General features: G+C 51.2%; 2 protein-coding genes across 9 annotated transcripts in view; one reads left to right on the forward strand and one right to left on the reverse strand.

Annotated features, from left to right (window-relative positions):
- LOC130023334 (glutathione S-transferase C-terminal domain-containing protein-like) overlaps window positions 1–14449 on the reverse strand; it is a 68781-nt gene extending 54332 nt beyond the window's left edge. For all 6 annotated transcript variants that reach the window (XM_056113824.1, XM_056113823.1, XM_056113826.1 and 3 more), the window contains exon 1: window positions 14320–14449. The gene's annotated coding sequence lies outside the window, so the exon portion shown is untranslated. The remainder of the gene's footprint in view (window positions 1–14319) is intronic.
- Window positions 1–15755, forward strand: part of INTS12 (integrator complex subunit 12) — a 96960-nt gene that overhangs the window by 60085 nt on the left and 21120 nt on the right. For 2 of the 3 annotated variants that reach the window (XM_056113810.1, XM_056113812.1), the window contains exon 1: window positions 14441–14544. The exons of the other annotated variant lie outside the window; for it this stretch is intronic. The gene's annotated coding sequence lies outside the window, so the exon portion shown is untranslated. Of the gene's footprint in view, window positions 1–14440; window positions 14545–15755 lie in introns of those variants that run through there. 3 annotated transcript variants of the gene reach the window in all.

A 15755-nucleotide genomic window follows, 5' to 3' on the forward strand; every position in this document is an offset into this window, starting at 1 on the left:
TCTCTTAAGGGGGGCCTCCTCTTCATCTGACTCCTCCATAGCCTCCTCAGCAGTGCCTCCTCCAACCATCTAGCTCCTCACCGAAATCCTCACGTGCGCCTCCCACAAACATCTGACTCCTCAGTGAATGTACTAAGGAGCGATTACTCCTCCATCTGTCTCCAGAGCGCCTCCTCGAGCCATCCCATTGCTCAGTAAGTACCATAAAGAGCACATCCTCATCAATCTGAGTCCTCTATATCCTTCTAAGGAGCGCCTCCTCCGACCTTCCGAATCCTCAGCGAATCACCTAAGGAGCGCATGCAGCAAACATCTGAGTCGTAAGTGAATCTCCTAAGGAGCGCCTCATCATCCAACTGACATGTCTATAGCCTCCTCAGGGGCGCCTCCTCAAAAGATCCAGGAATTCACTGAACCCCCTCAGGAGTGCCACCATCAAACATCCGAATCTTCATTCAATCTCCTAAGGGGCGCCTCATCTTCATCTGACTCCTCTATAGCCTCCTCAGGGGTGCCTCCTCCATCCATCCAGCTCCTCCGCAAACCTGCACAGGACCACCTCCGCGAAACATTCGTCTTCTCAGTCAATCTACTAGGGAGCGATTCCTCCTCCATCTACCTCCTCTATAGCCTACTCAGGAGCGCCTCCTCCAACCATCAGATTGCTCAGTAAATTTCCTAAGGCGCACCTCCTCATCCCTCTGAGACCTCTATAGCCTCCTCAGGATCGCCTCCTCTGACCATCCGAATCCTCATTGAATCTCCAAAGGGGCGCCACATCTTCATCTGACTCCTCTATAGCCTCCTCAGGAGTGCCTCCTCCTACCATGCAGTTTCTCACCGAACCTCCACAGGAGAGCCTCCACCAAAAATTCTTCTCCTCAGTGAATATACTAAGGAGCGATTCCTCCTCCATCTACCTCCTATATAGCCTACACAGGAGCGCATCCTCCAGCCATCAGATTGCTCAGTAAATTTCCTAAGGCGCACCTCCTCATCCCTCTGAGACCCCTATAGCCTCCTGAGGATCGCCTCCTCTGACCATCCGAATCCTCATTGAATCTCCAAAGGGGCGCCTCATCTTCATCTGACTCCTCTATAGCCTCCTCAGGGGTGCCTCCTCCATCCATCCAGCTCCTCTGCGAACCTGCACAGGAGCACCTCCACGAAACATTCGTCTTCTCAGTCAATCTACGAAGGAGAGATTACTCCTCCATCTACCTCCTCTACAGCCCACTCAGGAGCGCATCCTCCAACCATCAGATTGCTCAGTAAATTTCCTAAGGCGCACCTCCTCATCCCTCTGAGACCCCTATGGCCTCCTCAGGATCGCCTCCTCGACCAAAGGAATCCTCATTGAATCTCCTAGGGAGCGCCTTCAGCAAACATCCGACTAGTAAGTGAATCTCCTATGGAGCGCCTCATCTTACAACTGACATCTCTATAGCCTCCTCAGGGGCGCCTCCTCCAAAGATCCAGGTCTTCACTGAACCCCCTCAGGAGTGCCGGCATCAAACACCTAACTCCTCATTGAATCTCCTAATGGGGGCCTCCTCTTCATCTGAGTCCTCCATAGCCTCCTCAGCAGTGCTTCCTCCTACCACCTAGCTCCACACCGAAATCCTCACGGTCGCCTGCCACAAACATATGATTCCTCAGTGAATGTACTAAGGAGTGATTACTCCTCCATCTGTCTCCAGAGCGCCTCCTCGAGGCATCCGATTGCTCAGTAAATATCATAAAGAGCACATCCTCATCAATCTGAGTCCTCTATATCCTTCCAAGGAGCGCCTCCTCCGACCTTCTGAATCCTCAATGAATCACCTAAGGAGCGCATGCAGCAAACATCTGACTCGTAAGTGAATCTCCTAAGGAGCGCGTCATCATCCAACTGACATCTCTATAGCCTCCTCAGGGGCGCCTCCTCCAAAGACCCAGGTCTTCACTGAACCCCCTCAGGAGTGCCTGCATCAAACACCCAACTCCTCATTGAATCTCTTAAGGGGGGCCTCCTCTTCATCTGACTCCTCCATAGCCTCCTCAGCAGTGCCTCCTCCTACCATCTAGCTCCTCACCGAAATCCTCACGTGTGCCTCCCACAAACATCTGACTCCTCATTGAATGTACTACGGAGCGATTACTCCTCCATCTCTCTCCAGAGCGCCTCCTCGAGCCATGCCATTGCTCAGTAAATACCATAAAGAGCACATCCTCATCAATCTGAGTCCTCTATATCCTTCTAAGGAGCGCCTCCTCCGACCGTCCGAATGCTCATCGAATCACCTAAGGAGCGCATGCAGTAAACATCTGACTCCTAAGTGAATCTCCTAAGGAGCGCCTCATCATCCAACTGACATCTCTATAGCCTCCTCAGGGGCGCCTCCTCAAAAGACCCAGGAATTCACTGAACCCCCTCCGGAGTGCCACCATCAAACATACGAATCTTCATTCAATCTCCTAAGGGGCGCCTCATCTTCATCTGACTCCTCTACAGCCTCCTCAGGGGTGCCTCCTCCATCCATCCAGCTCCTCTGCGAACCTGGACTGGAGCACCTCCACGAAACATTCGTCTTCTCAGTCAATCTACAAAAGAGGGATTATTCCTCCATCTACCTCCTCTACAGCCCACTCAGGAGCGTCTCCTCCAACCATCAGATTGCTCAGTAAATTTCCAAAGGTGCACCTCCTCATCCCTCTGAGACTCCTATAGCCTCCTCAGGATCGCCTCCTCGACCAAAGGAATCCTCATTGAATCTCCTATGGAGCGCTTTCTGCAAACATCGGACTCGTAAGTGAATCTCCTATGGAGCGCCTCATCTTCCAACTGACATCTCTATAGCCTCCTCAGGGGCGCCTCCTCAAAAGATCCAGGAATTCACTGAACCCCCTCAGGAGTGCCACCATCAAACATCCGAATCTTCATTCAATCTCCTAAGGGGCGCCACATCTTCATCTGACTCCTCTATAGCCTCCTCAGGGGTGCCTCCTTCATCCATCCAGCTCCTCTGCAAACCTGCACAGGAGCACCTCCACGAAACATTCGTCTTCTCAGTCAATCTACTAAGGAGCGATTCCTCCTCCATCTACCTCCTCTGCAGCCTACTCAGGAGCGCATCCACCAACCATCAGATTGCTCAGTAAATTTCCTAAGGTGCACCTCCTAATCCCTCTGAGACCTCTATATCCTCCTCAGGATCGCCTCCTCGACCAAAGGAATCCTCATTGAATCTCCTAAGGAGCGCCTTCTGCAAACATCGGACTCGTAAGGGAATCTCCTATGGAGCGCCTCATCATCCACCTGACATCTCTATAGCCTCCTTAGGGGCGCCTCCTCCAAAAATCCAGGTCTTCACTGAACCCCCTCAGGAGTGCCTGCATCAAACACGCAACTCCTCATTGAATCTCTTAAGGGGGGCCTCCTCTTCATCTGAGTCCTCCATAGCCTCCTCAGCAGTGCCTCCTCCTACCATCTAGCTCCTCACCGAAATCCTCACGTGCGCCTCCCACAAACATCTGACTCCTCAGTGAATGTACTAAGGAGTGATTACTACTCCATCTGTCTCCAGCGCGCCTCCTCGAGCCATCCCATTGCTCAGTAAATACCATAAAGAGCACATCCTCATCAATCTGAGTCCTCTATATCCTTCTAAGGAGCGCCTCCTCCGACCGTCCGAATCCTCATTGAATCACCTAAGGAGCGCATGCAGCAAACATCTGACTCGTAAGTGAATCTCCTAAGAAGCGCCTCATCATCCAACTGACATCTCTATAGCCTCCTCAGGGGCGCCTCCTCAAAAGAGCCAGGAATTCACTGAACCCCCTCAGGAGTGCCACCATCAAACATCCGAATCTTCATTCAATCTCCTAAGGGGCGCCTCATCTTCATCTGACTCCTCTATAGCCTCCTCAGGGGTGCCTCCTCCATCCATCCAGCTCCTCTGCGAACCTGCACAGGAGCACCTCCATGAAACATTCGTCTTCTCAGTCAATCTACTAAGGAGCGATTCCTCCTCCATCTACCTCCTCTATAGCCTACTCAGGAGCGCCTCCTCCAACCATCAGATTGCTCAGTAAATTTCCTAAGGCGCACCTCCTCATCCCTCTGAGACCTCTATAGCCTCCTCAGGATCGCCTCCTCGACCAGAGGAGTACTCATGGAATCTCCTAAGGAGCGCCTTCAGCAAACATCGGACTCGTAAGTGAATCTCCTAAGGAGCGCCTCATCATCCAACTGACATCTCTATAGCTTCCTCAGGAGAGCCTCATCGTACCATCCATCTACTCAGTGAAGCTGCTCAGGAGCGCCTTCTCCATCAATTCGACTCCTCTTTTTTTTTTTTGGTGTGATTTTCAATTTATTATTTGTGAAATCTTAAATTCCAATAAATAAAAATATTTGATGAATTACTTCAAAATTCTCTTAGCCTTTTTTTTCGCGTTTATCTTCCAGAATATGTGGGCTCGAGTGATAGTATAGTGGGTGGTACATTTGCCTTACATGCAGCCAACCCAACTTCAATCCCCAGCGTCCTATGGTTCCCCACCCATCACCATTGGGGATTTCGAGCACAGAGCCAGAAGAAACCCTGTGCATTTATGGGTGTGGCCTAAAAACAAAAACAAAAAAAAAGACTATGTTTCAGAATAATTTGGAGATCGTAATGGTAAAGATCTTATGGCTATCCAAAACATACCGTTTGTCTTTTATTTTCTAGTTGGTAATCACTTTTTAGTTATGTAACTTACTATGAATATGGACTCAAATCTAATAAGCACTTTTGAATGTCCTCTGATCAGATATCTTCCTACTTCTTTGACCTCATTCATCGATATTTCCTTAACCATAGTTATCCTTTCTCTGAACTTTAAAACATTTATTTATTTATTGCCTTTTTTGGGTGACATCCAGTGATACTCAGGGGTTACTTCTGGCTCAGCACTCAGGAATCACTCCTGGCATTGCTTGGGGAACCAAAATGGGATGCCAGGGATCGAACCCAGGTCGACTGTATGCAAGGCAAATGCCCCACTCTCTGTTCTATCACTCCAGACCTTAAAAATATTTTGTTCATCATAAAATGTCCTTTTTATTAGTTCTCATTTTTGCCTGAAAAGTTTTTTTCCCTCTTACTTTATTCATTGTTGATTCATATCATTAGATATCAACTTGATTGACATTCTTTTCGTTCTGTTGGTGAAGGGTGGAGGTGGTATTGCTTTTCTCCCTCGGAGCTACCAGGGAATCTTGTGATGGTGCTCAGGAAACTATGCAGAACTGGGAAAAAAAGCCGATTGTTCAGTGAATCTCCTAAGAATAGCCTCCTAACCCAGCAAAGTCCTCGATAGCCTTCTCAGTAGCGCCTGATCCTACCATCCGACACCTCATTGAATCTCCTTAGGAGTGCCTCCACCAAACATCAGACCTAACAGTGAATCTCCTAAGGAGGGCCTACTCTTCATCTGACTCCTCAATACCCTCCTCAGGACGGCCTCAAAAAACGATCCGAGTGCTCAGTGAATCTCCTAAGGAGCGCCTTCTCCTCATCAGATTCCTCTATAGTCTCCTAAGGAGCAACGGCGCCGACCATCCGACTCCTCAATGAATCTCCTAAGGAGCGCCTCATCATCCAACTGACATCTCTATAGCCTCCTCAGGAGTGCCTCCTCCTACCATGCAGCTCCTCACCGAACCTCCACAGGAGCGCCTCCACCAAACATTCCTCTCCTCAGTGAATCTACTAAGGAGCGATTCCTCCTCCATCTACCTCCTCTATAGCCTACTCAGGAGCGCCTCCTCCAACCATCAGATTGCTCAGTAAATTTCCTAAGGCGCACCTGCTCATCCCTCTGAGACCTCTATAGACTCCTCAGGTTCGCCTCCTCTGACCACACGAATCCTCATTGAATCTCCTAAGGAGCGCCTTCAGCAAACATCGGACTCGTAAGTGAATCTCTTAAGGAGCGCCTCATCATACAACTGATATCTCTATAGCCTCCTCAGGGGCGCCTCCTCCAAAGATCCAGGTCTTCACTGAACCCCCTCAGGAGTGCCTCCATCAAACACCCAACTCCTCATTGAATCTCCTAAGGAGGGCCTCCTCTTCATCTGACTCCTCCATAGCCTCCTCAACAGTGCCTCCTCCTACCATCCAGCTCCTCACCGAAGTCCTCACAAGCGCCTCCAACAAACATCTGACTCCTCAGTGAATGTACTAAGGAGCGATTCCTCCTCCATCTGCCTCCAGAGCGCCTCATCCATCCATCCGGATGCTCAGTAAATATCCTAACGAGCACATCCTCATCCATCTGAGTCCTCTATATCCTCCTCAGGAGCGCCTCCTCCTACCATCCGAATCCTCATTGAATCACCTAAGGAGCGCATCCAGCAAACATCCGACTGGTAAGTGAATCTCCTAAGGAGCGCCTCATCATCCAACTGACTTCTCTATAGCCTCCTCAGGGGCGTCTCCTCAAAAGATCCAGGTCTTCACTGAACCCCCTGAGGAGTGCCGCCATCAAACATCCGAATCCTCATTGAATCTCCTAAGGGGCGCCTCATCTTCATCTGACTCCTCTATAACCTCCTCAGGAGTGCCTCCTCCTACCATCCAGCTCCTCACCGAACCTCCACAGGAGCGCCTCCACCAAACATTCGTTTCCTCAGTCAATCTACTAAGGAGCGATTCCTCCTCCATCTACCTCCTCTATAGCCTACTCAGGAGCGCCTCCTTCAACCATCAGTTTGCTCAGTAAATTTCCTAAGGCGCACCTCCTCATCCATCTGAGCCCTCTATAGCCTCCTCAGGATCACCTCCTCGACCATCCGAATCCTCATTGTATCTCCTAAGGAGCGCCTCCAGCAAACATCGGACTCGTAAGTGAATACCCTAAGGAGCGCCTCATCACCCAACTGACATCTCTATAGCCTCCGCAGGGGCACCTCCTCCAAAGATCCAGGTCTTCACTGAACCCCGACAGGAGTGCCTGCATCAAACACCCAACTCCTCATTGAATCTCCTGAGGCCTCCTCTTTATCTGAGTCCTCTATAGCCTCGTCAGCAGTGCCTCCTCCTACCATCCAGCTCCTCACCGAACCTCCACAGGAGCCCCTCCACCAAACATTCGTTTCCTCAGTGAATCTACTAAGGACCGAATCCTCCTCCATCTTCCTCCTGTATAGCCTACTCAGGAGCGCCTCCTCCAACCATCAGATTGCTCAGTAAATTTCCTAAGGCGCACCTCCTCATCCATCTGAGACCTCTATAGCCTCCTCAGTATCGCCTCCTCCGACCATCCGAATCCTTATTAAATCTCCTAGGGAGCGCCTACAGCAAACATCCGACTCGTAAGTGAATCTCCCAAGGAGCGCCTCATCATCCAACTGACATCTCTATAGCCTCCTCAGGGGCGCCCCCTCCAAAGATCCAGGTCTTCACTGAACCCCCTCAGGAGTGCCGGCATCAAACATCCAATTCCTCATTGAACTAGTAAGGAGGGCCTCCTCATCATCTGACTCCTCCATAGCCTCCTCAGCAGTGCCTCCTCCTACCATCCAGCTCCTCGCCGAACCTCCATAGGAGCGCCTCCACCAAACATTCGTCTCCTCAGTGAATCTACTAAGGAGCGATTCCGCCTCCCTCTACCTCCTCTACAGCCTACTCAGGAGTGCCTCCTCCAACCATCAGATTGCTCAGGAAATTTCCTAAGGAGCAGCTTCTCATCCATCTGAGTCCTCTATAGCCTCCTCAGGATCGCCTCCTCCGACCATCCGAAATCTCATTGAATCCCCTATGGAGCGCCTCCAGCAAACATCCGACTCGTAAGTGAATCTCCTTAGGAGCGCCTCATCATCCAATTGACATCTCTATAGCCTCCTCAGAGGCGCCTCCTCCAAAGATCCAGGTCTTCACTGAACCCCCTCAGGAGTAACGCCATCAAACATCAGACTCCTCATTGAATCTCCTAAGGTGCGCCTCCTCTTCATCTGACTCCTCTATAGCCTCGTCACGAGTGCCTCCTCCTACCATCCAGCTCCTCACCGAACCTGCACAGGAGCGCCTCCACCAAACATTTCCTCTCCTCAGTGAACCTACTAAGGAGCGATTCCACCTCCACCTGCCTCCAGAGCGCCTCCTCCAACCATCAGATTGCTCAGAAAATCTCCTAAAGAGCACCTCCTCATCCATCTGAGTCCTCTATAGCCTCCTTAGGAGCGCCTCCTCTGACCATCCGACTCTTCACTGAATCTCATCAGGAGCGCCACCTCCAGCCATCCGACTGCTCAGTGAATCTCTTAAGGAGGCCCTCCTCATCCATCTTGCTCCTGTATAGCCTTCTCAGGAGCGCTTCCTCCGACCATCCGACCCTCACTGAATCTCCTAAGGATGTTTGTATGTGTGTAGAGATGAATGCTGCTGATAAAGCGATCCTTCACAACTAACGACAGATGTGTTTGAATGACATTTTCTTTTTTATCATCATCGCTACTCTACTACTTCACTGTTTTTTATATTTAGAACGGTGTTAAGAAAAAATACTTGGACCCCGCAGTAGGTAATTTTCGCTGGCCACACCAGGGAGGAAAAGGGTGCTGTCCCTCTGCCTGCTCCCCCTTGGTGGCTCGGTGGCCGCCATCCTCCAGAGGCCATTGTACAGTCAGGTTTTGGCCCTCAGTGAAGAGACACGCGGGGCCTCACGGGATGGGGGTTGAGCTAGCCCTTTCCTTCCTGTCTCAACAAGACCGAGTCGCCACCCATGATTGGTCTTTCTGGCTCCTGATCAAGCTGCTTAACGGCGGTGATCCCAGAGACTCAGGAACAAATCTCAGAACCCAGCCCAGCAGGTTTTGGTAGAAATCCCTCCAGATTTAAGTGTTAAAATTTCGGAATTTCAAAATCGCTCAGTCACTACTGCAGCCACTCTACGTCATATGTTATTCATAACTAGCAGTAGAAAATGAATTGTCTATTGTTCCCTTTTCAGCAGACCTGAGAGTTGGTGTAAAATCCCAAATAATAATGGTGGGTCTGGTGTCAAAATATTGAATCTAATCAAAGTGGGGAGAGAGTAATGTGGAAATCATCTGCCTCACAGGTAGGGGGAGGGGTTAGGATGGGGGTTTTGGTGGTGGAGAATGAGCACTGGTGAAGGTACTGGTGTTTCATTGTATGACTGAGACTTAAACCCGAAAGCTTTGTAACTGCTCTCATGGTGTTTCAATAAATAAAATTATAAAAAATTAAAAAAACAAGGTAAGGTGCCATTCATGCCCAATTCAATCAGCTAATCTGTGGCTGAATAAATAGCAGTACTCCTACATAAAAAAGAAAAAAATACTTCTGAAGAAGATAAAAAAAGGTGGCAAGTTTATACTCAAACTTCAAGTCTAGATCTCTGCACTAAATACTACTTTGAAGATAAACAGCTAAGTTACATGTTACATAATAGAAACTGAAAAGTTACAGATGTAACAATATCAAACCTTTTAATTGCTTTTGATCAAATAAGAAATTATCAACATGTGTAGAACTGATAGCTTAACAAGCTTCAAAGAATGCAATTCTAAATAAATATAACCTCTTCGAGAAGTTGGTGGTCACATCTCGTAGTTTACCTCTGGTTCTATGCTCAGAACCCTGACAAGCTCAAGGAACCATACAGGTGCCAGGAATCAAACCTAGGTCGGCCATGTGCAAAGCAAACGCCCAACCCACTAAACTATCACTCCAGCCCCAATATGCATATTTCTAAGTACATTTATTATTTCTATACTCAATTCATTTTAAATGTAGATATTAGTTACATCAGGGTTGAGAACTGTACATGTTTTAAAATGTTAATCAATCCAAAAGTGTTAATTCAACCTATAAAAGGATCTTACTATAAAACATATAGGAAAAGACATTTTACATTTCCTAAAAAAAAATGTATAAACTTAGAATTTCATAAAATGAAGCATGATGCAATTTTATTGCATCAATTTTCCCCAAAAGAAAATAATCAGAAATTATTTTTAATTATTTTTAAAATTATTATTCTAAGTGAATGTTCTCATCTCAGCAGCCGTTGATTAAAGTGACCATTCAAGAGGCAGGTCATTCATTACTGGACAACTCAGCAAGCAATGGATTGTTTTCTTGATTTTTTTTTGGGTGGGGGGAATGATGGTTCTTTGCTAGTTTATTCATGATTCTCTTCCTGGATCCTCGTTGAGCCTCTTAACGACCATGGTTGGCTGGACACTTTGCCTAGCTCACAATCTATATTCATTCCTCTGATTACTGACTTTTCACTTTTTAATTATGCTACACAACTAGAAATAAACTCAAGAATGTGACTCATTATACACTGAATTAAACTGAAACAACTCCTCAAAAAACTCCCAATGACTAGTCATTGGTAGTGGTAGAATCTCTACCACTCTCTTATCTATAACCTCACCAGATGTTACAAATATCACAAAAGTCTATTAATTATTTTTCTGGAACTTCCACACTAAAGTTCTTTCTCTGAAAACAGGCTAAGCCCCTAAAAACAAAACCAGGGGCCAGACAGTACAGTGGTCACTGTGCTTGCCTTGCACATGGCCAACCCAGGTTGGATCCACAGCATCTCAAAGGGGCCCCCGAGCCCCACCAAGGGTAGTCACTGAGCACAGAGCCAGGAGCAAGACTTGAGCACTTTTGGGTGTACCCACAACAAATGAAAGCAAACAGAAAATTTGTGGGTGTTCCCTACTCAAAATCCACATTCATTCACACTCAAAATAAAACACCCTGACAATCTTTTCTTTTCTCTTTTTTCTTTTTTTTTTTTTTTTTTTTTTTTGCTTTTTGGGTCACACGAGGCAATGCACAGGGGTTACTCCTGGCTCTGCACTCAGAAATTACTCCTGGAAGTGCTCAGGGGACCATATGGGATGCTAGGAATCGAACCTGGGTCAGCTGCGTGCAAGGGAAACACCCTACTCACTGTGCTATCGCTCCAGCTCCCTGGTAATCCTTTTCATTTTTTTTCCCTTTTGGGTCACACCCAGAGATTCTCAGAGGTCACTTCTGGCTCTACACTCAGGAGTTACTCCTGACAGTGCTTGGGGGACCATATGGGATGCCAGGGATCGAACCCGGGTCAGCCACGTGCAAGGCAAATGCCCTACCCGCTGTGCTATTGCTTCAGCTCCGAGTGGCAATCCTTTTCTGATGTGGTACTCACACCCGTACTGGCCCTTTGCTCATTCCTTGGAAGATGCCAAGAACACTCCTGCTTAAAACTTTCTCTGTTTCGAAGGAACCACCAAATAAAGGGTGCTAGGAGGGCCCGCTTGGGATAGGAGATGTGGACTGAAAGTAGACTATAGATCGAATGAGAGCCACTTAATATCTCTACTGCAAACCACAACACCCAAAAGGGGAGAGAGAGAGCAAAAGGGAATGCCCTGCCACAGAGGCAGTGGGGGTGGTGGGAGGGATGCTGGGGCCATTGATGGTGGAAAATGGGCACTGGTGGAGGGATGGGTGCCCGATCAATGTATGACTGAAAAACAAGGACAAAAGTTTGTAAGTCTGTAACTGTACCTTATGTTGATTCACCAATTAAAAAAAAAAAAAACTTTGTTTGTTGGGACCAGAGTGATACTGCAGCAGGTAGGGCGGCTGGTTGTCTTTCACGTGGCTGACCTAGGTTCTATCCTGGGCATCCTGTATGGTCCCCCAAGCACTTCCAAGAGTAATTCCTGAGTGCAGAGCCAGGAGCATTGCTGGGTATTGCTTCCCCCCCCCCCAAAAAAAAAAAATAGGAAAAAAACAACCTCCCCTATTTGGAAAAAAAAAAAAACGCTCTCCCTATCCCTCTCCCATGCTCTTCCCCAAGGGGTTTGGGCCACTTGCTCTTCCATTGCCCTGGGCCTGCGACCACCAGGTTTGCAAGCACCGCTGTGACTCCCTTCCCTCCCTTTCCCTTCCCGCCCCCACCTGACACTTGCTCTCCAGTAGTCAACAGGACTCACTGTTCTAGTCCAAGGAGGGACAGAGTATAGGAATGAGAGCCCAGAAACCACTCAGTGATCTCAGGAATCACAGCACCAGAGAGGGCTTCCAGTGAATAACTCCAGTATATGAGCCAACTAAGTATAATTTAAAATAAAAACAAGCTCACCACCAGAAAAGAATTAACTAAGATCCCTCCAAACTTATAAAGGAAAGCAGAGATATTGCTTCGTGTAGATTCCACATACTGAGCAAAAATATTTGTATACCAAGAATTGCAGAAGTTATGCAGGAGGGCCAAAACTTAGCAGCCAACTAACGGGATTCAAATGACTCAGAGTTAGCAGCAATATATTTTTGTCTTGTTTTCTTCATATGTAACATGTTGGACAGTAACAGATTCTATCATAGTATTGTGAAAACCAAATAATGTATTCCATATTAAGCCCTTAAATATTTATCATTTACTCTAAAATTGCATGGGAGTAATCGAACTTTTACGTTTTATTATTTGTCTGTTCAGGGGCTACAGTCCACTCAGGGCTTATTCCTGGCAGGCTCGGGGGAACAAACAGGGCACCAAAGATTAAGGCTGGGTTGCCCGCGTATGGGTGAGCCCTTACCCACTGCACCCTCCCCCACATACAGGTCGGTGTGCAACCCTCGCCATCACAACAGCAGTGTCAAAGAAAGGAAATAAATGAAACCGCTTCTGCAGAGGCAGTTAATGGGTTGAGATGCTTGCCTGGTTTTGTCTTACACCTGCTGGATCCTTGCGTTTGGTCCCCCAGCATCACCAGGAGTGACCACAATAACTGAGTAAACTTTGAGCAGCAACACCCCAAAGCTCAAGTTTCGCGTTGCTTCGATGCTTATTCTGTGATGTGAGGATGCATGTAATGAAGTCCTTAAAGGTCAAAACGTGATGGTTAAAACTAGCTGCCCGATAAGGGGAGACGTGAAACAGTGAAAGGTAGATAGAGCTGACAGCGCCCTCAACTCTCCCGGAAGGAGGGAGCATCTGGGATCCGCTGGTCATGCAGTCCCGCCTGACCCGGGCCTTACTGGACCACAACACGAGAGATGTGTGCTAGCCACATAGGCTGGAAATCAAACTGAACCTCAGAACACAGAACCTGACTTCTGCCCTCCATACAGTGTAGTGCAAATCCTCACAGCCCAAGGTCTAATCCGACCGCGGGCCGCTTTGACTCCAGGAGATCAGATACATAACCTAGGGCTGCGCGCCGACTCAGTTGCTGGGCCTGAGACCTCAAACCCCAAGATCTGCTATACAGTTGCCGTGGGAAAGGCCGCAGGCTACTGTATCCACTTTCCATTCAATCCCAATGAAAAAGCTACAAAGTAAACAGGCTTACAACCCGGGACTGGGAGGTAAAAAACCCACAAACCTTAACTAAACTCTCCCCGGCCACAGGAAGCCCAGCCCTGCGTCTTTGTCTGGGACAGTGAGTGAGCACAGGGGGATGCAAAGGCCCGAACGACCCCCAAGTCTCACCACACTCTCAGGTCCAGTTTCCTTCAGGTGTGGTGGGACCTCCCGGCCGCGCCCGCAGGGTCAGACCCCAGACCCAGACCCCGGACCCAGACCCAGACCCCAAACTCCAAATCCAGACCCCAAACTCCAAATCCAGACCCCAGACCCCTGACCCCAGACCCCGGACCCAGACCCCAGACTCAGACCCAGACCCAGAGCCCAGAGCCCAGAGCCCAGATTCCGCACCCCAGAATCCTCTCCCCTGCATCCTGCGCGGCCGCGCCCACCTGCCCCGCACCTGCGCTTTCTCGGGGTGGGGGTGGGGGCTCTTTTGATGCACCTGCTCCGGCTGGACGCGGGTGCCGGGACCACCGTCCGGGCGACGTCCGTGTGAGACCCCCTAGCCCACCCCGCGTGCGGCTTGCAGGCCGGGGGTACGGGCGCACTCCGGGGGCATCCGGGGGTCGGGGGTCCTGACGCGCCCCGGGGGATTCGGGGATCGGGGGTCCCAACGCGCCCCAGGGGGATCCGGGGTCCCGGCGCCCCGGGGGGGATCGGGGGTCGGGAGCCCCGGAGCCCCGGGGGGATCCGGGAATCGGGAGTCCCGACGCGCCCCGGGGGGATCCGGGGGTCGGGAGTCCCGGAGCCCCGGGGGGATCCGGGGATCGGGAGTCCCGACGCGCCCCGGGGGGATCCGGGGGGATCCGGGGGTCGGGAGTCCCAGAGCCCCGGTGGGATGCAGGGATCGGGAGTCCCGACGCGCCCCGGGGGGATCCGGAGTGGCGGGTGCCGGCGCACGCGCTGCCCCGGGCACCGACTCTACCGGACGCTCCTTACCGGTTGGCCGCGGCTCGCGCCACGCGTGGGCACGCGCCACGCGTGGGCAGCACCAAGGGGGCGGAGGGGCCGTGACAGCCCCGGACCGGAAGCGCCCTACGTCACTTCCGGCCGCCGCAGCCAAAGCTTTTCCGCGCCGCCGCCGGGCCGGGCCTGGTTCCGAGATCCCGAACCCCCGCGGGCGGACGGACGGACGGACGGACGGCGGCGCGGAGGGGAGCAGCGGTGAGTGGCGGCGGGCACGCCCGGCGCGCGGCCCCCGGGACGGACGGACTGACAGACAGACGGACGCAGGTTCCGGGGCCGCGTTTTCCCGCGGGGCGGGGCGGCGCGGGGTCGGGGTCAGGGGTCGCGGTCGGGGCGGGGTCTGGGGGTGGCGGCCGGACGGGGGCGGGGCAGGATGGGGGAGGGCACCTGGGGGGCGGGGGCTGGGGACCCCAGTCGGGGTCGGGTCGGGGTGGGCGTGAGGAGGTCGGGGTGGGGGCGCCGTCGGGCTGGATGCCGGCGTGTTCGGGGTCAGCGTGGGGAGCGGGGGTGGGGGCGGGGCCGCCGTCGGGGGCGGAGTCGGGTGGGGGGGCCATCCGGGGTCCGGAGCAGGGTCTCGGGCCTGGGACTGGGCGTTGGGAGCTGGGCGGGGCTAGCCCCAGAGGGGCTCTGGGGTCCCTGTGGTGCTGGGGTGGACCAGGCAGCCAGAGCGCAAGCCGCTGTTGACTCGGAGCTGCTGCTCTGACCTGCGGCTTCAGGGTTCCTCGGGGCGAAACAGCGCGGTTCGGACAGAAGACTGGCATGGGCAGCCGTGTGCACAGACATAACGTGTGCACGAACATACGTGTGCACAGACGCCCGTGTCCACAGACACTCGTGTGCGCAGACACCCGTGTCCACGGACACCTTTGCCCAGGTTCCCTGCGTCCACGCGCTTCCACGGCCACGCAGCGCCCAGCACCGCACAGCAGCCACCAGGAGGGGAGGCCTTAGGGAAGGGGCCTTTGTAGTGGCCCCGGTTGAAGTTGGAAAATGGGTAACAATAAGTAAGTCGTTCTCTCGAGAGCTAGAAAAGGAGTAGAGGTGGCAGGACCAGTGAGCAGCTTAGCTGTAGGGAAGGCCTGGGAAGAAGGGGAAGGGAAAGGAAGAGCTAGAACTTTGGACCATTCTTTCGGTTGTCTAAAGTGCTAGGTCAAGAAGTTGGGCTTTATTTTGAAGGGAGGGAAAAACCCTTCCTTTTTAAGGGGATCTGAAAAAGAAAATTGATTCAGGAACAAAAATATGGTAACAGTATTGATGTCGTGGAGAATAAAGAAGATTATTGCTGTGGAGGCAAAAGGAAAGCAGAGTAAGAAGTGGGGAACTGGACAAGGAAGTGGGCTCATCACCAACTCCTGCCCCCTGCTCAGGTGGATGGAGCAGATGTAGGTCTGGGACCCCCCCCACCACCA

This window comes from Sorex fumeus, unplaced genomic scaffold (genome assembly GCF_029834395.1).
Source record: "Sorex fumeus unplaced genomic scaffold, SorFum_2.1 ptg000024l, whole genome shotgun sequence".
NCBI lineage: Eukaryota > Metazoa > Chordata > Mammalia > Eulipotyphla > Soricidae > Sorex > Sorex fumeus.